At 45.5% G+C, this 24,909-nt stretch overlaps 1 protein-coding gene across 1 annotated transcript in view; it reads right to left on the bottom strand.

The window, feature by feature from the left end:
- Window positions 1-24,909, bottom strand: part of LOC109925624 (paralemmin-1-like) — a 61,587-nt gene that overhangs the window by 22,152 nt on the left and 14,526 nt on the right. The window lies entirely within an intron of this gene.

Here is a 24,909-nt window from a genome sequence, read left to right on the forward strand (position 1 = left end):
GGGGCAACTTTTTCACAAAGAGGATGGCTTGTATATGGAATGTATTGCCAGAGGAAGTGGTGGATGCAGGTACAGTTACAACTCATGAAAGACATTTAGACAGGTACATGGATACAAATGGTTTACAGGGGTATGGACCAAATGCAGGCAAGTGGGACGAGTTTAGTTTGGGAACATAATTGGACTGAAGGGTCTGTTTCCGTGCTGTATGATTCTATTCTGTTGTTGGGATCTTGCTGTGTGAAAATTAGCTGCAATTGACCAAATTGAGTGGCTGTGGAGTAAGACATTAACCACAAAGTTCTCTCCGTGATCTTGAGGCTGTAAAAGATGTTAGAGGTTGTTCTATCAGTAAAGTATCTGATGCTAATTACTCCAATCACCAAACTGTTGCAATGGATGCATCGCTGGTCTCACTGTGCACAATAACAACCGCATCAGAGCATGTGTAGACCACCCCCCTCCCTTGTTGAAGTTGGCTTAATCTGAACCTATGCGATGGAAACAGAGGAACTGAGAGAATGGGATGGAGTCTTTACAGGAAGCAGGGTGCAAGGATGTATAGTCCAGATATCCATATCATATATGTTCAGGTGAGGCCAACTTTGACAAGGGAGCCTCCAAAATGTCCTCCTTCTTCGACCGAGGATTACCCAGCTCTGTTGTCGACAAGGCCCTCAACTGGATCCAATCGATCTCCCGCACTTCACCCTCATCCCCCTCTCTTCCCTCCCACAACAGTGATAGGGTTCCCCTTATCCTTACCTACCATCCCATCAGCATCCACATCCAGAAGACCATTAGGCGCCATTTCTGCCACCTCCCACAAGATGCCACCACCAGACACTTATTCCCCTCCCTTCCATTGTCCGCCTTCCGCGGGCACCGTTCCCTCCGGGACACACTGGTCCACACCTTCTTCACCCCCAACACCTCCCACAGCTCAACGGCACCTTCCCCTGTAACTGGTGAAGGTGCAACACCTGCCCATTTACCTCCTCCCTCCCCAGAATCCAAGGGTCCAAACATACCTTCCAGGTGAAGCAGCACTTCACCTGCACTTCCCAGAATCTAATCTACTGCATTCACTGCTCACAATGTGATCACCTCTACATTGGGGAACTGAAGTGTAGACTGGGTGACCGCTTCGCGGAACATCTACGTTCCGATCGCAAAAAAAAAACCCTGAGCTTCCAGTTGCCTGCCACTTTAATGCACCACCCTGCTTCCTGGCCAACATCTCTGTCTCTGGCTTGCTGCAGTGTTCCAGTGAAGCCCAATGCAAGCTGGAGGAACAACACCTCATTTTCCGCATGGGGACCCTACAGCCCTCTGGACTCAATATTGAGTTCAATAATTTTAGGGCCTAAACTCTCCCATGTCCCAGCCCCCCATCCCACACACCAGGCCTTGTTACCACATAGCCTGCTATTACACACCCCCTGTTGTTAGTCACTAACAGTCCCCATTAACAACTACTCACCCTCCCAGCCTGACCGTTATTAACTCCTTTGTTTATCCAATTGTTCTTCTCTCTCTTTGGGCTCTATCCTATCGTTTACTCCCCACCACCCCCCTGCACCTCCTAATTCTCTGCATATAAACTGACATTTTCCCAGCTACCATCAGTTCTGAGGAAGGGTCACTGGACCCAAAACGTTAACTCTGATTTTTTCTTCACAGATGCTGCCAGACCTGCTGAGCTTTTCCAGCAACTTCTGTTTTTGTTCCTGATTTACAGCATCTGCAGTTCTTTTGGTTTTTATTCTGAACTTCCAGTTGCGTCCCACTTCAACACATCACACTGTTCCCTGACCAACATCTCTGTCTCTGGGTTGCTGTAGTGTTCCAGTGAAGCTCAGCACGAGCTGGAAGAACAACACCTCATTTTCCACTTGGGGACCCCACAGCCCTCCGGACTCAATATCAATTTCAATAATTTTAGAGCCTAAACTCTCCCATGTCGCAGCCCCCTACCTCACACACCTGGCCTTGTTATCACATAGCCTGCCATTACACACCCCCTGTTGTTAGCCACTAATAGTCCCCATTAGTAGGTATTCATTCTCCTAGATAAAAACCGAAAGAACTGCAGATGCTGTAAATCAGAAACAAAAACAGAAATTGCTGGTAAAGCTCAGCAGGTCCGGCAGTATTTGTGGTGAGAAATCAGAATTAATGTTTCGGGTCCAGTTCTGAAGAAGGGTCACTGGATCCGAAACGTTAACACTGATTTCCCTCTACAGATGCTGCCAGACCTGCTGAACTTTCCAGCAATTTCTGTGTTTGTTTGTGAGAGGAATATTTAATCTGGATTACCTGAATATAATCCACAGCATACTGTCACCTCTCTCAAACCTCCAGGCTCCAACATAAGGCTCGTTGCTATTTTTGGCATCACACTTCTGCAAAGCTCTGTGCCTGTAGTGCACAGTGTCAGTACTGTCACATATTTGAGTACATGAACCCAACACTCTGTGATGAGTGAGCAATAGTCCTGCTATCCTTCTCGTTGTCTGTAGTTTAATAACATGCAAATATGAATCCAGTAACACTGACCTTTGTATTGCCCTAGAACTGCTAGAATCATAATGCTGTAGGAATGAATTTGTCAGTCCACTGAGCTGGTGCTCCCCCATCCACCCAGCACGCCTCACACCCTCTCCCAGCCTGCCCCGTCCCCTCTTCCTCCCCAGCATCAAACCCATCTCCATCAGCAATTTTGGACTCCCATTCTGGGGTTATGGGATCCAAAGATAACTGTGACCACTGATCAAAGACAAAGCTCCCCATTCCCTTTAATTCCAGGAACCACTGCCTAATCTCGAAGTGCGATACATATTCCATTTGATTCTCTCTTCTCGGGCACCAGCAAGTGTTACAGCAGTTGACTCTTCACAAACGTGCTGGTGGTTTAAAGTCTCCCTTCACATGTTCCACATTTCCTGCAGATTTTTAATTTCAAAACTATACTTTGTTCATAAAAAAAAGTCTTTGTTCACATACATTGAGACAAAAGCAGTTTGGTTCTGCACAGTTGCATATCAAGTAAACACAAAACACTGGAGTTTGACTATCCACAAAACCAAAGACCTCTCTTACACATATGTTACTAATATTTACATATATTTGATACACTAGGAGGATCCGATAACTGAACAGGCTTCCGTTTACCTTCAGTGGGAAGACTCAGACGATGGTCTTGCCCCGCTGCACCTTGGCAGTATCTGCCCCAAGCTTTAGTGCATTCCTCAGCACGTAGTCCTGAGCTTTGGAATGTGCCAGTCTGCAACACTCGGTCGAGGTCAACTCTTTGCTCTGGAAGACCAACAAGGTTCGGGCAGAGCATTTTTCACCGTGTTGATGGTCCTCCAGGTGGAGTCAATGTTTGTTGTGGTGTGTGTCTGATATTGTTGAAGTGAAAAGCAGTCTTCTCTTTGAGAATATCCAGCCTCTCTGCCTCTTATCTCCATGAATCCCACACTGTGAGACGGGTCCACAGTCAGGCTCACACTCCAGACTGGACTTGGCAGCAGGTTCATTTGGGAGATGAAAGGGCAACCAGGGTAACTGTACATTTCTGAAAATGTCCCCCACTGATACTGCTTTCAAACATTAGGGAGAAAATGATTGCATTTATATAGAATCTTTCACGGCCTCACAGTATCACAGCCAGTTGGGGTGGGTGATGACCAGTGATATTATTGCTAGACTATTAATCCAGAAACCCAGCTAATGTTCTGGGGATCCGGGTTCAAATCCCACCAAGGTGGATGGTAGAATTTTTAAAAAAAGTCTGGAATTAAAAAATCTACTGATGACCATGAAATTATTGTCAATTGTTGGAAAAACCCATCTGGTTGACTAATAGTCTCCTCTCGATCATCAGTGAAGTGATGGAAGGTGTCAGTAACAGTGCTATCAAGCAGCACCCACTCAGCAATAACCTGCTCAGTGACGCCCAGTTTGGGCTCCATCAGGGCCACTCAGCTCCTGACCCCATTACAGCCTTGGTTCAAACATGGACAAAAGAGCTGAATTCCAGAGGTGAAGTGAGAGTGACAGCCCTTGATATCAAGGCTGCATTTGACCGAGTGTGGCATCAAGGAGCCCTAGCAAAACTGGAATCAAATGGGTATCAGGGGGCAAACGCTCCGGTGGTTGGAGTCATACCTGGCACATAGGAAGATGGTTGTGGTTGTTGGACGTCAGTCATCTCATCTCCAGGACATCTCTGCAGGAGTTCCTTAGGGTAGTGTCCTAGGCCCAACCATCTTCAGCTGCTTCATCAATGACCTTCCCTCCATCATTAGGTTAGAAGTGGGGATGTTCGCTGATGATTGCACAATGTTCAGCATTATTTGTGACTCCTCAGATACTGAAGAGTCCATGTTCAAACGCAACAAGATCTGGACAATATCCAAGCTTGGGCTGATAAGGGACAAGTAACGTTTGCACCACACAAATGCCAGGCTATGATCATCACCAATAAGAGACAATCTAACCACTGCCCCTTGACATTCAATGATGTTACTATCACTGAATCCCTCACTATCAACATCCTGGGGGTTACCATTGACCAGAAACTTAACTGGACCCACCACATAAATGCAGTGGCTACAAGAGCAGGCCAGAAGCTGGGAATACTGCGGCAAGTAGCTCACCTCCTGACTCCCCAAAGCCTGTCCACCATCTACAAGGCACAAGTCAGGAGTATGATGGAATACTCCCCACTTGCCTGGATGAGTGCAGCCCCAACAACACTCAAGAAGCTTGACACCTTCCAGGGCAAAGCAGCCCACTTGATTGGCACAACATCCACGAGCATTCACTCCCTCCACCACCGACGCTCAGTAGCAGCAGTGTGTACTATCTATAAGGTGTGCTGCAGAAATTCATCAAAGATCCTCAAAGATCCTTCCGAACCCACGACTACTTCCCTCCAGAAGGACAAGGGCAGCAGACATATGAGAGCACCATCACCTTCAAGTTCCTCTCCAAGCCACTCACCATCCTGACTTGGAAATATATCGCTGTTCCTTCACTGTCGCTGGGTCAACATCCTGGAATTCCCTAAGGACATTGTGGGTCAACCCATAGCAGGTGGACTGCAGCTGTTCAAGGAGGCAACTCACCACCATCTTCCCGAGGGCAACTAGGGACAGGTAAGAAATGCTGGCCAGACAGTGACACCCACATCCCACAAAATGAATAGAAAAGAAACATCAGGGACTTTAGAATTAGAATAACTGTAATAATGTGAGAATCAATTCAGGCCGGGCAAAGTTCTCAAACATCAATAACATACTGTAGTGTGTGTATGTGACCATGTTTGTTTGTTTTGTGTGTGTGTGTGTGTGTGTGTGTGTGTGTGTGTGTGTGTGAGAGTGTGGCTCTGTGTATGTGTGTGTAAGTTTGTGTGTGTGCCTATGTGCGTGTGTGCGGCTCTGTATGTGTGCATGAGTGTGTGTATGTGCCTGTGTGTGTGACTGTGTGTGTAAGACCATGTGTGTGACACTGTGTGTATATAACTGTGTGTGAGATTGTGTGTGAGTCTGTGTGTATATGTGACTGTGTGTGTGTGACTGTGTGTGTGTGGCTGTATGTAACTATGACTGTGTGACAGACTGTATATATGTGACAGTGTGTATATGCGACTGTATGTGTGACTCTGTGTGTGTAACTGCGTGTATGTGTGACTGTGTGTGTGCATGGCTGTGTGCGCGTGACTGTGTATGTGCACAGCTGTGTGTATCACTGTGAGTATGCAACGGAGTGCATGTGTGTGACTGTGTGTGTGTGTGTGAGACAGTGTGTGTGACTATGTGTGTATGAGACTGTCTACAGCATGTGGACTACAGCAGTTATAGAAGGCAGCTCATCACCACCTTCTCAAGGGACAGGCGATAAATGCTGACCCAACCAGCAATGTTCGCTACCAATGGAAAGATTAAGAAACACCACTAACCCTAACCTCAAACTACTAATCCTAACCACTAAACCATAACCATAACCATTAAGCTAAATCAATTGTCCTTTACCAATCAACTAACCTCAACCTTGACTGCTAAATCACTCCATCTAACAAAAAAACTAACATGTGGGTGGCATAGTGGCTCAGTGGTTAGCACTGCTGACTCACAGCACCAGGGACCTGGGTTCAATTCCAGCTTCAGGTAACTGTCTGTGTGGAGTCTGCACATTCTCCCTGTGCCTGTGCCTTTCCTCTGGGTGCTCTGGTTTCCTCCCACAGTCCAAGGATGTGCAGGTTAGTTGGATTGGCCATGCTAAATTGCCCTAAGTGTCTAGGGTGGGATGGTCTTTGGAGGGTCAGTGTAGACTCATTGGGCTGAATGGCCCGCTTCCATGCTGTAGGGATTCTATGATTCACAGCATTAACCACTAAACCCATTCAATAATCTGAACATATTAACCTTTAGGTACTAATCATAACCAAATTAACCAATGATTGTAAATGACTACCAATGTTGGCAGCAGGCAGTGGACATGAACTAGACAATGCCCCAGACTCCACAGCAACAAAGTGTGCCAGCTGGCTCTCTGGATGAAGAACCAAAAACAGAAATCACTGGAGAAACTCAGCAAGTCTGGCAGCATCTGTGGGAAGAAAGCAGAGTTAATGCTTTGAGTCCGGTGACTCTTCATCTGAACTGATAGCAGTGAGGAAAAAGTGGTCTTTATGCTGAAGACGAGGTGGGGGGGTAAGAGGTGAGCAGATAGTTGGAGATGGAGCACAGAAAGAGATATGTTTGAAAGGGGGAGGCAAACAAAACTCTTCACCATGGACCTCTGAAAAGGGCAACAGGCCTAAGGGTGGCAACACTGACCTTCAGATTCCACACAATACCAGCTTCAAAGCTCCGTTTGAACATATTGACAGGACCTGCAGGTTATTAGTGCTAATTGTTTCCATGCACCTACGCTAACAATTTATAAACCATTCCAATCGCTGTTGCGTGTAGTCTGTGCACAATGAAATGGCACCACAAAACACAGGCTGCAGTATCACTATGGAAACAGCAAGCTACATTCCAAGCATCCCTTAGCCGAGCCCATGCTCCCTGACTTTGATTGGAACTGCATCCCTGATTGTGCAGGCTGCCATGAGGATTTCTCATCTGTAGAAATCATGCAGCTAAAGGTTCTTTTCTGACAAAACATTCACTTTGTCTCATGTCTTCAGGAAACCACGAGGATTGGTGTATCCCTTGACACCAGACCATCCTGTCTGCTTGACCACAGACATCATTCATTCTTTGGACCTTAACTAAGGTACAAAAATTTGGATTATTTGGGACCATTAGGCATCTGATAAGGCCATTCAGCCCCTCAAACCTGTTACTGTTCAGTTACATTGTGTCTGATCTTTACCATTATTCCATCCTCTCCACCAAAAATCTACCAGTCGCCACCTTCAATGGTCCAAATAAGAATTCCACACGTCTACCAGCCTCTGTGTGAAAAGGTTTATCTTCATATTCCCCTACTCAATGGCCCAGCTTTAATTCAGACACTATTGATATTTTCTAATGAATGTATTCAGAGATATTAATACACAGGTGGGCTTGGACCTAGGCCTTCTGGCTCAGAGATAGAGACACTACCACTGTGCTATAGAGGCTCAATTAAGATAAATCCTCCGATGAATTCAAATAGGGCCAATGTTGTGGAGGAAATTAGCCTCTCAGTCCCTCCCCTCACTACTGTCATGTGGGGAGGTTACCATCAAACTGGAGGAGGTCTCCCAAAGCCAGATTAAGGTGGATTGGCCATAGCAAATTGCCCATAGCATCCAGGGATGTGCAGGCTAGGTATGTTAGCTACAGGAAATGCAGGGGTAGAGGGATAGGGTGGGGGAGTAGGGGGTGGGTCTGGGTGAGATGCTGTTCGGGGGATCAGTGTGGACTTGATGGGTTGAATAGCCTGTTTCTGAACTGTTGGGATTCTATGATTCTACGACTCTATGATAGCAGATTAGGGATTATCTGAGTCAGAAGCTGCAAGCACCAACATGAGGTTGAAGGGCAAGGGCAGCCTGTTTGGGGTAGCCTTCCTTCCACTACAGAAGCTTCCTGCTGAGTAACTGTAACTTTACACAGATGCCTTTGAAGGCAGCTCCATGGTGAGGTTCCCTCACAGTCTCTGACCCGACCCAGCAGCGCTCCTACCTCCTTACGCTCTGGTACGACCTCCCAGCTCGCGGTCCCACCGACATTCCTCAACACGATGGCCAGCAGAGAGCTGGCCAAGTACGTGACTGACAAGGGAGGCTGTGCTCTTTTGTGTAGTGGTAAAATTGTTGGCTCATGACCCCCTCTCCCAATTGATCTTAACATTGGGGTCCCAAACCTTGTCGGAAAATTCAACGCCATGGATGGAACATTCCGGTCAGTCAGGGTGAGAATGGATCATGGATGGAACATTCTGGTTGGTCAGGGTGAGAATGGATCATGGACGGAACATTCCGGTCAGTCAGAGCGTGACTGGATCATGGACGGAACATTCTGGGTGGTCAGGGTGCAAATGGATCAGTTCCAGTTTACCTGCTTGCGAGATGTTCATTCTCCTCTCACTTCAATGGGTCAGTGCTCCAATCCATTAATGCCACAGTTAGAGGATCTGCCCCACGTTCCTGTTGCAAGGTGAACACCTATACCTAAGGGAGAAATGATTGGCAATGCCAGCACTGCCCATTAATAGATAGTGGGGATAACTAATAACATAAGATCATACAAAACAGGTGCAGCATACTATTTCGTCCTCCACAGCCTGGCTGACTTGATTGTGGCCTCAAATCCATTCTTCTGATTGCTCCCCGTCTTCACTCCCTTGTAGGTCAAACATCTGTCCAACGCCACCTTGAATATATACAATGGCACCACATCCACAAGCATCCACTCCCTCCACCACTGATGCTCAGTAGCAGCAGTGTGTACTACATCCAGATGCACTGCAGAAATTCACCAAAGATCCTCAGACAGCACCTTCTAAACTTACGACCACTTCCGTCTAGAAGGACAAGGGCAGCAGGTACATGGGAACATCACGCCATGCAAGTTCCCCTCCAAGTCACTAACCATTCTGACTTGGAAATATATCACAGTTCCTTCACTGTCGCTGGGTCAAAATCCCAGAATTCCCTCCTTAATAGCATTGTAGGTCAACCCAAAGCAGGAGGACTGCACGGGTTCAAAAAGGCAGCTCACCACCACCTTCTCAAGGGCAACTAGGGATGGGCATTAAATGCTGGCCAGCCAGCGAAACCCACATCCCACAAATGAATAGAAAAAAAAGTACGTCCCTTCTTAAAATAGGGAAACCAAATATGTACACAATACTCCAGATGTCCCTATGTTTGTACTTCACCCCATTTGCAACAAAGGCCAATGTTCCATTTGCCTTCTTAATCATTTGCTGGCTAACATGATTGATGATCTTTCTGAGTTCTGCTACCTTTTTTCCATTGAAATGATATTTTGCACTTCTATTAGAATCGTAGAATCTGTACAGTGTGGAAGCAGGTAATTCTGCCCATCAAGTCCACACTGACCCTCTAAAGAGCATCCCACCCAGACCCTACCCATGTAACCCCACATTCCTCATGGCTAACCCACTTAGCCTGCACGCCCCTGGACACTATGGGCAATTTAGCATGGTCAATCCACCTAACCTGCATATCTTTGGACTGTGGTGAATGCGCCAACTCCACACAGACAGCTGACCGAGGGTGGAGTTGAACCCAGGTCACTGGTGTTGTGAGGCAGCAGTGTTAACCACACTCTGAAAGAGCACAGCAGTACACTCCCATCCCTGACTGGCGTTTCTCCCTCAGCACGTCCAGAATCTATCATAATACGCCGTGACGGAGCTAGCTGTGCACAAACTGGATGCTGAATTTCCCATGAATTATAACAACAATGACATTCCAAAGCAGAGATGGTGGCCGCAAAATCCTACGAATGTGAGGAAGCTGGCTAGATTGCCTTCTTTTCCTCGGTTCCTAGATGGAGTCTGCTGTAAAAGGTAATGGTTCTGAAAGGATTAATGTCGGAGACTGCATTAGGCTCCACCCAATCCGCTGAAGTCACACAGTTTTGGGTGGAGAAGTGACACATTCAGCTCTAGATGCCCATTCCATGACAGTCTGAGTCAATATGTCTAACTTACCATAGTAAATAGTACCTATTGCTAACATAGAATAAAGTACATGTTATAGATAACACAGTGTGGAGCTGGAGGAACACAGCAGGCTAGGCAGCATCAGAGGAGCTGGAAAGCTGATGTTTCGGGTTGGGACCCTTCTTGGAGCAAGTTTTCAGAAAACCCCATCTGTGGAACTGATCAACACTTGTTAATCGTCAAGATTAGACAGCTCTCACCAATCTCCTTTCTACCGTTTAAACTTATCAGCAATAAAAGCTTAGACAGCCCCTGGCGAACATAACATAAAGTTTAACAGAAATTGACTAATTGGAAACTTATCAAATTTAAATTAAAACCAGATTTTGAGGTAATAATGTCCACCCCACCCCCTGCCAATCCCAGCTCCTGCAGTTCCCACTGGTTACGAAAGGTGTGAATTCTGTCTTCTATTCCAGAACTAAAGGCCTGTTAGATCAACAATGGTAGAGGATGACCTCTCCAACGAGGTTTAACAAGAACAGACAGCAACATGTACTTTATCAGAGATAGTAAGAACTGCAAATGCTAGAGTCAGAGATAGCACAGTGTGGAGCTGAAGGAATACAGCAGGCCAGGCAGCATCACAGGAGTAGGAAAGTTGACATTTTCCAGTCTGGACCCTTCTTCAGAAATGGGGGAGGGGGAAGGGAGCTCAGAAATAAATCAAAAGAGGAGGGGTAGGTCTGGGGAAGGTAGGTGAGATGGTGATAGTTGAGTGCAGGTAGAGAATGGTAGGGATTGGTCAGTGAGGTGGGAGCAGTGGATAGGTGGGAGAAAAGATGGACAGGTTGTGTCAGGTCAAGGAGGTGGGGATGAGAGAGAGGGTTGGTCTTGGGATGAGGCCGGGGGTGGGGAGATTTTGAAACTAGTAAAGTCCACATCGAAACCATTGGGTTGCAGGCTCCCTGTAGGCGGAATATGAGGTGCTGCTCCTCCAGTTTCCGGGTGGCGTCATTGTGATGCTGGAGGAGGCCCAGGATAGACATGTCATCCAGGGAGTGGGAGGGGGTGTTAAAATGGTTCACGGCTGGAAGGTGTTGCCGTTTGTCACGAACAGAGCGCAGGTGCTCTACAAAACAGTCTCTGAGTGTCCGCTTGGTCTCACCGATGTAGAGGAGGACACATTGGGAGCAGCGGATGCAATAGACCACATTAGCGGATGTGCAGGTGAACCTCTGTCTGATGTGGAAGGTTTTTTTGGTTCCTTGGATGGAGGTGAGTTGGTGGGGGGGGTGGTGTGTAGGGGGCAGGTGTAGCACTTCCTGCGGCTTCAGGGAAAGGTGCCGGGGGTGGTGGGGCTAGTGGGGAGTGTGGAGTGGACAAGGAAGTCGTGGAGAGAGCGGTCCCTATGGAAGACAGATAGATGTGGGGAGGGAAATATATCTTTGTTTATGGGGTCAGATTGTAGGTGGTGGAAATAGCGGAGAATGATATGTTGGATATGAAGGTTAGTGGGGTGATATGTGAGGACAAAGGGGGATTCTGTGTTTGTTTTTGTTGCGGGGAGGGGATGTGAGGGCAGAGGTGTGGGAAACGCAAGAGATGTGGTTGAGAGCATTTTCGACCACTGAAGGGGAGAAGTTGTGGTCCTTGAGGTAGAAGGACATCTGGGATGTTCGGGAGTGGAACGCCTCATCTTGGGAGTAGTCATGGCGGAGGTGGAGGAATTGTGAGTAGGGCATCGCATTCTTGCAGGAAGGTGGGTGAGAGGAGGTGTTGTCTAGGTAGCTGTGGGAGTCGGTGGGCTTGAAATAGATGTCAGTTTCGAGGCGGTCGCCAGAGATGGAGACAGAGAGGTCCAGGATGGACAGCGAGGTATTAGAGGTGGTCCAGGTGAATTTGAGGTTGGGGTGAAAGGTGTTAGTAAAGTTGATGAACTGCTCAATTTCCTCGTGGGAGTACCTCGTGTGAGAGAGGGGGAGAGACAGAATGTGTATGTGAGGGAGGGAGAGAGAGAGTGTGTGTGTGAGGAAGGGAGAGAGAGAGTGTGTGTGAGGGAGGGAGGGAGACAGTGTGTGTGTGAGGGAGGGAGAGAGACAGTGTGTGTGTGAGGGAGGGAGAGAGAGAGTGTGTGTGTGAGGGAGGGAGAGACAGTGTGTGTGTGAGGGAGGGAGGGAGAGAGTGTGTGTGCGAGTGTTTCCTTTTGCTTATCTAAGGTAATATGGATGCGGTGAATGGATCGCTACTGGTTTGTGGACCGTGGTATCACTGGCAAAACCAGTTGCTGTTGCCTATCTTTAACTGGTGGTCACTGCCTTCTTGAACTGCTGCAGAGACAGCCAGAACATGGTGAGGCATTTATTCCCGGATTTTAAACAGGATGGTGTGTGGCTTGGCAGGGAACCTGCTGGAGGCGATGTTCACCGCGTCTGTTGTCCTGGTTCTACTAAATCTTTCAGAAGATCTCAGGACACTAATCTGAAGGAAATCAGGTGACCTCTCCCTGGTGTCTAGTCTTGGACGTTACCTTGATTGCTGCTAGTGGGATCCCAGTGTGCACAGACCTGCCTGTTATCAACCACCTTTGGGATGGCTTTTGAAAGGTGCTACATAAATGAAGTTTTTTCCTTCCTAGCGTATAGACCCTGCCTGAGGAAAATGCTGTGCATACACATAGCCAGGAGGTGTCAGTGTAATCAGACTGAAGCCAGGGAGAGAGTCTCAGGCTGGGGTCATTCTAGCAGCTTGTATTTGGCAAGCCATCAATGGATGTTGTAAAGGGAGCGGTGGGAAAGAGACGAAATAGATAAATGGGACAAGACTAATGTCAGAGACTTCCCCTCAACAGCAAATACAAGAGAAAATGGCCATCTTGGGATGAAGATCAGAATGTGATGTGTTTTATTTTTATGTAACAGACACGACGATTGTAATGGCTCAATCCCTACTTTCTTCAGGCAAATGAAACTGAAAAATGTAACGCCGCTGCTGAAAAACCAGTGAATTTGTCAATTACACGTACTCAATTTTAGTAACTGAAATACCAGAGACAATCCTTTCTCCCTGGTCTGATACAGACCGCACAGTCTCGCTGACAGATCATGAAAACTGCATTGGTTCAGTCAGGGTGCATCGGTAATGGTGGTCCATGCACAGAAATGGTGTTGTGAGCAGTGTTGCAGACTGTACTGTTTTTCAAATTGTGCAGCGTAGGAATATTGATGGCCATGTCAGTGGTGAGGTGTTCAGGTGCTTTTGTAATTAAAATCAATCATTTGGCTTCGCTCCATTAGGTACTTCAGCAAGTGCTGAAGAGGAGAGACTCTCCTTCCACAGTTAGTGATCGTTTCATTCACAAACTGATCATTCCATTCATAGCGTGACCATTCCATTCACAAATATAGGGCACAGGCGCAAGAAGCAGAGTGCCATCTCAGGCCAGCACTGTGTTTTAGCACCCAGGTAACCACATTTGCCAGCCGACAGTGTCTGGATTTCACATTCTCTCCCACAGAATTACTGAGGCAGCCTCCCGTGTCCTCTAACAGTGAGGCTGAGCTGGGTTCAGTGTGCGCACTGATCCCGAGACCTTACTCTGAATGGCTCACTGTTACTTGGCCATTCAAAATAAAGAAAAAGCTCAGAGGTAACAAGCCTCATAGTAGCCCGAATGGATCATTGTCCCTGTCGTGGTGCCAGCACGTTAGAAATTAGGTACGGGACTATAGTGTTCATCAAAGTGGAGCAACAAGTTCATGTGTTTGAAATCCCTCCACATCCAGGTGTGAATCAATGAATCTGGTTACTTGTGCTGGTAACACTGAATTTGGGCAGAGATCATTCAGCTCATCAAGGCTGTGCTGGGTCTCTGGAAAAAGGCATCCAGCCCTGATCTGATTTAATGGTGCAGCAAGCTCGAAGGGCCGAGTGGCCTACTCTTGTTTGTCTGACACCGCAATGCCCATTGTCCAATGAGACAGTGGGTGGATAATTTTGTTTAGAATACGGTAGCAGTCATGTGATGTTATGCATCCACAAACCGAGGCTTTATCTTCATGATACGAAAACAGGTCAGCAAGGCTATTAACCCAACCTTTACATCCTGTTAGGGAAGCTGCATAGTTACAGCATCCAGTTATTTCCCAAAAGGTTCCAGATCTTCCCCCTCACTGTGTATCTCCATGACCAATGTCCAAATCAATGCTTTTTGAAAACAGCTTGCTGACACCAGAGCTAAATCTATCCTTCACTCATTGGAGACTACAAGCCCTCAGCTCTTGACCTGAGTGTTAAGGTTGAGTTCTGGGTCTACCTTACTTTCTTGCCTGCTATCTCACAAACCAGACAGTGTTGAAAAGCCTCTTCAGTCTTTCCTCATTTTTTTCTCATTGTTAGCTTTTCGCCCCCTAGTGGAAGGGCGCCCAGTGGAGGGTGAAGGGCTTGAGTCCGCCTCAGAGATAATGATGCATTTTCCTCAAAGATGCTTCCTTCTCCGTGGCACATCTTCATTCCAGGGCTCAGTTATCTCCAACACTCCAGCAGCAGAACTGCTCTGAGCAAACTTCGATCTTTTCGGGGAGGGGAGAGAATTGGCAAGAACGGTATTTGATATGGATTATTAAGAAGGATGAAAGCAAACAACAACTAACCCTTGTGATTCTGATGACATTGGCACTCAACTGCTCCTTGCTGTTTCACTTGTATCAATTATCCTCTATAAGGAAGCAATTATTCTATTTACTCTATGTGTAACTTGAGAGCTTTGGAGTAGAGAAATAAAGAGATGTTTTGCTTCAGTTATACAGGGAATTGGTGAGACCACATCTGGAGTACTGTGCATGGTTTTGGTCTGCTTATTTAAGGAAGAATATAAATGCAATATAAGCCATTCAGAGAAGGTTCATTCCACCAAAACCTGGGACAGAGGTGTTATCTTATGAGAAAGGTTGGATAGGTAGGGGCTGAGTGAGAAGGAAGAGAGTTCCTACAAACAGGACCCTGACAGGAGAAAATATGAACCCAGCTGGGTTATTCTCGAGGTTTCAGTAAATAGAGTTTACCACAGAAGGCCCATTCAGTGCCAATTTCTTATCACTAGGTTTGTCAACTCTGAGGTGAATTGAGCCCAGAATGATCCCACATCCTTGCCATGCTATGCACAGTCACAGAGTGATGTCAGATGTTAGAATGTCAATTGACCAAGTTTTTGTTCAGTCACAGGGATGTGGAGGTGTCACTGCAGGGCTGTGGTGGATGTACCACATCCCGCTGTCATTGGGGCCAGGCTGCTCACTGAGCTCGATACCTCACTGAGGGGGTTTCTGAACGAAGGGATAATAGTTGCTCTCTGAAGGGCTCGGCACCAGCAAATTTACTCACACTCAATCCTTGCACTGTATCATTTTTTGGTACTCTTTGGGCTGGACTCAAAAAAAACCCAATAAGCTACAACCTGCATTTATATTCTGCCTATAATGTTGTAAATAAGTGACTCATAGGAACAGTTTTCAATTAAAAATGAGCACCAAAGGAATAAAGTGGCTCGGGGCAGCACAGTGACTTAGTGGTTAGCACTGCTGTCTCACAGCACCAGGGACCTGGGTTCAATTCCACCCTCAGGTCTGTGTGGAGTTTGCATATTCTCCCTGTGTCTATGTGAGTTTCCTCCTGGTACTCCAGTTTCCTCCCACAGTCCAAAGATATACAGGTTAGGTGGATTGCCCATAGTGTCCAGGGATATGCAGGTGGATTAGTCCTGGGAAAAATGCATGCTTATGGGGATAGGATAGGTGTGTGTATCTGGGTTGAACGCTCTTCACAGGATCAGTGTGGACTTGATGGGCCAAATGACCTGCTTCAACACTGTAGGGGATTCTGTGATCAGGACAGGACTGTATGATGTCCCCTAGATGTGGTCTCAAAATGGCCTTTTTGTATTCCAAAGATTGTTCAAATATGTTGGAGCCTCTTAAGGGATTATATTCTATAAAGAAACAGACAGACCTCTGGAGGCTTAGAGCTGCCAAGGCATTTAGATAGAGGATTGGCCTTGATTATGTTGAATGGTAGTGCAAGATCAATGGGCCAAATGGTCTTCTCCTCAGCTAATTTTCAACATTTCTAGACGAGGTGCGGAGGTTTAGAGAGAAAATTCCACACCTTAAGTCCCAGACAGCAGAAGGTACGAATCTCAGTAGTGGAGCAAAGGAAACTGCAAATGTTCATGAGTTCAGAACTGAAAAAGAGCAGACCCCATAGGAATCCCACAGGGTTATGGAATTGGAGGGAGACTATGGAAATAGTGAGGGAACAAGACCATGGAGGGATTTGAAAACAAGGATGAAAAGTTTAAAATTGAGCTATTCCAGGACTGGGAGCTAGTGTGTATCGGTGTACAGGGGGATGATGGAGAAGTGGGACGATGTGCAGGACTGGATAACAGCAACAGATTTTTGATGAGAGGAAGATTACGGAAGATAGGAGGTAGGATGTCAGCCATGTGCACTAAACCACTTGGCTGGACAAACTGCTGTATAAACCCGCATGCACGCTGTATTGGTTTGAAAGTCACATTCTTGACAAGCACTGCAGCCAAACATGTTCCTGAACTGAAATTCCAAACATGAGTGGATTGCAAACGAAACAAACATAGAGGACGCTGGAGAAACTCAACAGGTCTGGCAGTATCTGCGCAGGCAGAAACAGAGTTAACGTTTTGAATCCGATATGGCTCTTTGTTAGGGCTTGCAGATGCAACTTCAGATTACAGGTGAACCTATTCTGGATTTAATTGGTAAATTAGCTGAACCTTACCCACAGTAAGTCCCTTCTTTCTTCAAGATAATTAAAAGAGGTAGTTCGTTCGTTAAAAAAAACGATGTCGGTTTCACTTTTATTTCATTTTTATTCTTTCATGGGCATCAGGGCAAGGCCCATCTCTAATTGCCCTGGAACCGAGTAGTTTGTTTGGCCATTTCAGAGGGCAGTTGAGGATCAACCCCATTGTTATGGGTCTGGAGTCATATGTAGGCCAGACCAGGATAGGACAGCAGATTTCCTTCCCTAAAGGACATTAGTGAACCAGATGTGTGATTCACAGCCATTATTAAAGAGATTAGCTTTCAATTCCGGGTCTGCAGAACGCTAGCCTGGATGACTAATTCAGTGACAACTTCATTATCCCCATTGTCTACCTATAAAGTGAAAGAGGGAAGGTTAGAAGACTAATGCATAATGACATTTTCATAAAGATGGAAGATTATCTGGTGAAGTCCACAAATAGGTTAATCTGGTGTCTGTACAACAGTTGGAGGCTGACCCAATATCTCTTGTTAAATCCCAATGAGTATGGTTGGAGGACTATCACAGAGATACATTGTCATTAGTAACAGAGATACATTGCAGTGGATGGTGAGGCAGAGACTTCACTTTGAGCATTATTTAATGGTATTGGAAAACAAGTTATACAAAGTGTTATTCTCCACTCATGCTGCATGGAGAAAATCTCTTCCCACAGTTGGGCCATGGTTCCCTAGGAATCTATCTCAAAATTCTGGAAAAGCATTTACTGCCAATTATCAACATCATTGACAGGCAGGAATAGAGCGAGCTGGTCAAAAGCAATGGATATTCAGACATGATGGTGCCCAGATTGTATCTCCAAAATGGGAGAGCTGAGTTAAATGCCATTTTATTCCCCATAGTTCTCGATACTCTCATTCAACAAAAATGATAAGCGTCTCTGGGAGTTGTTGGTGAAACAACAGCAGAAATCAACTCAAAGCCAGCTCAGAGAGTTGGGAATGCAACTGATGCAATCCAGTGACTGTGTCTGAAAGTCCATTAACATCTCATACAACCTTCAATGTAGAGCAATGTTAACTTCCAATTAAAGAAAAATCTGCAAGATGTACCGAACAAGGTCATATGAAGTGAAAAAAAAACTTGGCCTCATAAACTACAGATGGTTAAAGACATTGGTTTATGGTAAAAGCTTCCATTGCAAATGTATCTTCCAAAGTGCTCTGTGATTGCAAGCGGTAATTGAGCAGATGGCCATGGAAAAGTGACCTTGCTGAATGTTTCATTGCTTTGGTGAGTTGGATCTAATGTGGGTTTACAAACAGTAAGGTAAACGGTCTGACTCTGTGATCTCAATTGTCAGATATTCCACAAAGATGACTGTTCTGCTTTTATACGTTATGTTTTTAAAATTTACACTCATAAAGTGGGGACTTGCTCGTGTGAGAGGACAATAGTGTCAGAAATCAGTGTCACATTTTTTATTTATTTGTATGAAATGGGGGTGTCACTGATCAGATTAGCGTTTATTTCTCATCCCTAATTTCCCTCTATTTAAATTGCTGCTGTTCTTGTGCTTTGGCAGACTCACAATGCCGTTAGAGAGGGAATTTCAGGATTTTTGACCCAATGACACTGAAGGAATGGTGATAGATTTCCAAATCTGGATGGTGAGTAGATTGCAGTTGGTGGTGTTCCCATCTATTTGCTTTCCTAGTCCTTCAATGCGCTATGGGTTTGAAGGGTGCTATCAAAGCAGGCTTGGTGAATTTCTGCAGTCCATCTTGTAAACAGTACACAAAGCTGCTACTGAGCATCAGTGGTGAAGGGCATGAATGTTGAAGGTGACGAATGTGGTGCCAATCAAGCGGGCTGCCTTGTCCTGGATGGTGTCAAGCTTCTTGAGTGTTGTTGGGGCTGCACTCATTCAGGCAAGTGGGGAGTATTCCATCACACTCCTGACTTGTGCCTTCTAGTTGGCTTTAGGGAGGTGAGTGACTCACTGCAGGGTTCTTAACCTGTGATCTGCTGTTGTAGCCACAGTATTCGTACAGCTAGTCCAGTTCAGTTTCCAGGCCTTTCTACATTTGAACATGGATTGCTTCAACATCTGAGGAGTAGCGAATGGTGCTGAACATTGCACAATCATCAGTGAACATCTTCACCTGACTTTATGGTGGCATGATGGTCATTGATGAAGCTGTTGGAGATGGTTGGGCCTGAGGAACTCCTGCAGAGATGTCCTCGAGCTGAGATGATGGACCTCCAACAACCACAACCATCTTCCTATGTGCCGGGTATGACTCTAACCATCAGATAATATGTCTCCTGATTTACATTAACTCCAATTTGTCTGGGGGTCCTTGAGGTCACACTTGATCTAATGCAGTCCTGAGTCAAGGGCAGTCACTCTCCCCTCGCCTCTCGAGTTCAGCTCCATGTTTGGACCAAGATTGTAAGTTCAGGGGATTGCACTTTAAAACAGACTTGATAGCTTTGGCAAGGTTACAGAAAATATTTACTGGAATAGTTTAATGAGAAGAAAGATTACACTTTGTTGGATAGCAGAGGTTCTCCTTACAACTCAAAATAAGAGGAGATTCGACTGAGATGTTTAAAATCCAACCGGATTTAGAAAGAGCAAATAAGGGGGAATTATTCCCAATGGCCACAGCACACAATGTGATTGGCCAAAGGATTAGAGGCAAGATAATGAGAAACCTTTGTATACCGTGCATGGTAAGAATTAGAATTACACTGGCTGATAAAGGCTGGAAACAGTTTAAAAAGCAGATTTTACAGAATTGGACAAATATTTGACAACGTTAGCTTTTGCAAGAATATGGGGAAATTGGGAATCAACAGGAACAATCGGATTGCTCCTCAAAAGGGCTGGTGCAGATTTGATGGTCTGAATGACCTCTTTCTTTGTTGTACTGTTCCATGATTTGCCCTCATACAATTTGGCAAAACAATGAGTGAACTTGCCTTCAGTGTTAGGCCATTCTCCACATGTTGTCAAATCACATATTGGAGCTGAGGGCTGTGCAGCATTGGGCTCTGCTGTTCCAAAGTTTATAAGTGTTCATAGCAGCTTGAACAATGCCTGCTTGAAAAGTTGGTCCCCATTAATTGGTCTTGCAGCATTAGTGAAGGAGAGAAACATGAACAGGAGATCAAAGTGAACTGGATGCGTACTTAACATCGGAGGCATAGAGTATACAGGATTCGGAACATTCACCGCTCAGGCCTGCTCCTCGATTCAATTATATCATGGATGCTCCAGACACAGAATACATATTACATAGGTTAAAAAAGGGCTGCACACAGCTGTATATCTAACAGACAGCTGGCTTTGCATTGATTGGCCTTGCTGAGCTGCGGTTTTGGAATGGCCATATTTAATGGACTGGGGCTGAGGATGTTTGCAGTCAGGTTCTGCTCTCGTCTCACCTGGGATTGCAGAATAGAACGGAGTTTTGTATGTCAGAAATTCCTTGTGAGTACCTCACTGAGGTTTTTAGAACAGATATCACCCTGTCTCACAGACAGAACAATGACAGCCCAGAACGTGATCTCAAACAGGACTGGAGAGTGCTGTCTGCTGTTCAACCTGATCTCAGACTGCCTTGGGGACAATGGGATTAGGTGGGGGTGGGGGCTAGTCCCCAACTCCACTTATTAGCCAATGTCACTGGCCAACAACCAACTCCCAGGGGAGTCCAGAACCAGGTGGCCACCGTCCATGGATATGGGATAAGCCGTTTCGAAGTGTGATGAGGAGAAATTCCTTTCCCCAGAGAGTAGTGGGCCTGTGGAATTCTCTGCTAGAGAAAGTGGTTGAGGCCAAAACATTGAATGTATTAAACAGGAGTTAGGTATAATTCTTATGGCTAAAGAAAGCAAAGTGTATGGGGAGAAAGCGGGAACAGAGGACCGAGTTGGATGATCAGCCATCATTCTATTGAATGATGGAGCAGACTCGAAGGGCTGAATGGCCTACTCCTGTTCCTATTTTCTCTGTTTCAATGTCCATAGGCAGGAAAGGAGAAGGATCACCTTCCATGAGGATCAGATGCGTCCCTTCCGATGATGTCATCCTGCAACTACTCCATTGATTCTCTCACCCTCCTCCTTCAATAAGGTCTCTAATCCTTCGCCAATCAAGAACCCCAAAATTACCTCTAAATCTTGTTGCCCCGGATGGTGGTGGAAATGTGATGATTGCATTGCTAAGGTCGCCCCCAGCATACTATTGCTTTGAGGCAGCCATTTTTAGCTGTTCAACCATTTAACAGGAGGGGGATATCTGCCTTGGTGAGTCCCCTGGATTACAAACCAAGTGATGTAACCATTTCACTGCTACAGCAGCAATGGCTGACTGACCAACACGTTCACATCACAGTTGTAAATCTTCTGGTCCAGTCCTTGAACATAAAAACTGAAGTTACCATTTCCACTGAGAGATGTTTCACCGAGGCTCTGTTTCAGGTGGATGTAGAAGACACCAAGACATTATTTCTACAGCGGCGGAAGTTTGTATCCCTCAGTCAACATCCCAGAAAACCAGTCTTTTCAGTTATCAGACCCTCTCTGAGGGTAAACATTATCCTGCGTAAGTAAGAAATGCCTTGGGCTTTTTATTTTTGGGCAGCACCAAATTCCCATGTTTCACAGAATCCCTGCTGTGTGTAAAGAGGACATTCAACACATCAAGTCCGTACCAACTTTCTGAACAGCAGCCCACCCAATGCCTGGAACCCCATGTTTACCATGGGGTTAATTCACTTAACCTACACATCCCTGGACACTATGGGCAATTTAGCATGGCCAATCCACCCTAACCTGCACATCTTCGGACTGTGGGAGGAAACTGGAGCACCTGATGGAAACCCACACAGACACAGGGAGAATGTGAAAACTCCACACTGACAATCGATCAAGGATGGAATCGAACCTAGCTCCCTGACGTTGTCAGGCAGCCATGCTAACCACTGAGCCACCGTGTCTTGTTTGTTAGGCATGTACAAAGAACTGTACAGAACAGTTTTAGTAACTGTGTATGTACGTAAAGAGTTTTTTCTGAATAAAGTGTGTTTTTTCAATTAAAAAAATCCCAGAAAAAAGCAGAGATGACCTGATCATTGTCACATTGTGTACGTGGGATCTTTCTGTGCATGGACTAACTGCCAGCTACCATATTGTTACAATGACGCAAAAGTGCTCCATCAGCTTTGACATTTCTGATGGTTGCAAAAACAAATACTTTTCTAAACAAATCACAAAAGAAACCCAAAAGAACTGCAGATTTTGGGAATGAGAAACAGAATCAGAACTTGCTGGAAAAACTCAGCAGGTCTGGCAGCATCCGTGGAGACGGAAACAGAGTTAATGTTTTGGGTCCAGCGACCCTTCTTCTGACTCTTTTGTTTCTAAATACTCTTTTAGCTGGAGTGGGAGTCTGCGCAATCTTCTACACTTAGGGGCTGAATTCCAGTCATACAGTGACACAGTGATACAGACCATTCATGCAAAATCCGCAACAACAGTTCAGGCCATTGCCCTAAGTTACTTGTCGTCAGAGTAGCCTGTAACCCTATCTGTCTCCCTTCCAGCATCTCAGGATTGTGGATTGGGAAATCTCTTTCATCAGCTGTAATGCAACAGCCGAGGAAGATAAACAATCTTACCCTTCGGCATCCTCCCCTCCCCCTACTTCTCAGTCCTGTCCCTTCTAGCCCACCTCTGCAGTGCCCAGTTCACAGGCTATTGCAGAGAAGAACTGACTCCCAATGAAAGATCGAGGTGGCTCATGAGTACAGAAATAAAATGAGTTCTTGTGAGGCTAATGTTAAAAGAGCTCACCAAGGCTGCTTCCAACAGTTTGCAAACAGCTCCCAAAATATCACCGAAATTGCTCTGAAATATCCCACAGAAATACTCAAGAATAGTGTACCTGTTCATTAAAGGAGAAAATGTTTCTCCACAGAAACATCAAATCTTTTATAATTGAAGAAGGAAGATGGCAAATTAAAAATGACCATTTCTGAGAGACCATTATAGAGTCGTTAAATTAATTTCGAGACATTAATAGACTGTAAGAAATAGGCTATTCGGACTGTTGAGCCTGCTCTACCTTTCAAAATGATAATGTCTGATCTGATATTTGTCATGTCCACTTTCCTGCCCTTTCCCCCTCACCCTTCATTCCCCTACTGATCAATAATCTATCTATCTCAATCTTAAATATACACAAGGGCTCTGCCACTACAGCATTCTGTGGCAAGGAGTTCCAAGACTTACAACCCTCCGGGAGAAGAAATTCCTCCCCATCTTAGTCTTAAGTAGGTGCCCCTTTAATACATTAATGCATTCAATACAACAGTTTGCAGCAATTTGAAAAGCCCTGGATAATATTTAACAGGACAGTAATAAGTGGGATATGGAATCCTTCCGTCTTATCTCCAGCCTTTCCTTGGTTCCAACCGTTAAAAACTAATGTTCTCAAAGGAATTCCATTTGGAACATTAATCTGAATCCTATTTCAACAATAAATAGATGCCATTTATCCACAGCTTCTAGCTAGAGTTGCCAACTCTTGTTGGCCATGTTCCTGCAAAATTTATCATGTGATCTCCTGTCTCCAACCACCCTGCTCAATTAAACTGCTTTTCAGAAATCTTTTTCACCAATATTTCTTTCGCTAAGGAATGAAAATGAAAAAAATGCAAATAATGCTTGTCACGAATGACACACTGATTTACTTTTCTCCTGGGTCACTCTCAGCGGTGTAGTGGAGGTTAACTTTCAACTTTATAAACTCCAGTCCAGTCTGGCAGAGTTGGCATGCCCCCCCCCCCCCCCCCCCACTCTGGAGATTGTAAAGTGAGCTGAGGGGCCTTCTGAAGTTAACATGGAGGCCACAATATGCTGATGACATCAATAACAATGTGCAGGATGTAGAGGATTTTATCAAAAAAGGTGTGTTTTGAAAAGGGTCTTAAAAGTGCACTATAACATGGAGAAGCAATGGGCTCCCAGAGCGACCAACTAGTGGAAAAACAGGGATACTTGGAAATGAATGTAGCAGTCATACTGGCATGTCCATTATGAAATATTCAAGACAAATTGGACCAGATTGTCTCATTTGCTAGTTTTCCCTTCTGGGCTATAGGGAGAGTCTGACGCCTAGGTAGCTGAAGGCTTTGAGGATGACAGACCTTCTGCGTACTTCCCATATTTTCTATTTTTAAACTAGATTTACAGGTAGGCCTCTTTTTACAGGTAGGCCTTTTGTTTCCTTATCATCGACTCCTGTTTGTTTGCAGGGTCAATTTTGAAAAAAGCGATTCAATGTTTAAAATACATGCATGAACCTCACTTAGACTTGCCACAAGGCAAGAGTCCTGCTCTGTCCTTTCCTTTCCCAGCTATAACAAGATTTGATCAACATTCTTTAACATTTAGAAATCTCGGCATGTGATAGGATCTCTGTAAATCATTGGTTTTGTGTTATGTCTGAGCGTTCCCGAAGTATTTGAATTGTGTTACAACTCCAAGAGACTTGAGATGAGTCGACAGGTTGTTGATGGAACATGGCTACATAATGAGTTAAAACATCTGATCAGATCAGCAGGAGGTCATAGCTCATGCAGGGCTCCCTGTCGTTCAGTGACACCTTGCTTGTCATGGTTCCGAGGGTGTGTGCGCAATTTAGTCCAACTTGCATTTTTCTGTCTCTTAGAGAGGGTAAATCATCACTGAGGCGATGGTGGCACAGTGGTAATGTCACTAGGTAAGTAATCCAGAACCTCAGGCTAATGCCTGGGGACAGCAGTTCAAATCCCACCATGGCAGATGACAAAATCTGATTTTAGTATTAAAAAGCTAGATGAATGTCAACCTGTAATCCTTACTTGGGCAGACCTACATGTTCTCCCAGCAATGTGGTTGGCTCTTAACTGT

This window comes from Rhincodon typus, chromosome 29 (genome assembly GCF_021869965.1).
Source record: "Rhincodon typus isolate 14 chromosome 29, sRhiTyp1.1, whole genome shotgun sequence".
NCBI classification, from domain to species: domain Eukaryota; kingdom Metazoa; phylum Chordata; class Chondrichthyes; order Orectolobiformes; family Rhincodontidae; genus Rhincodon; species Rhincodon typus.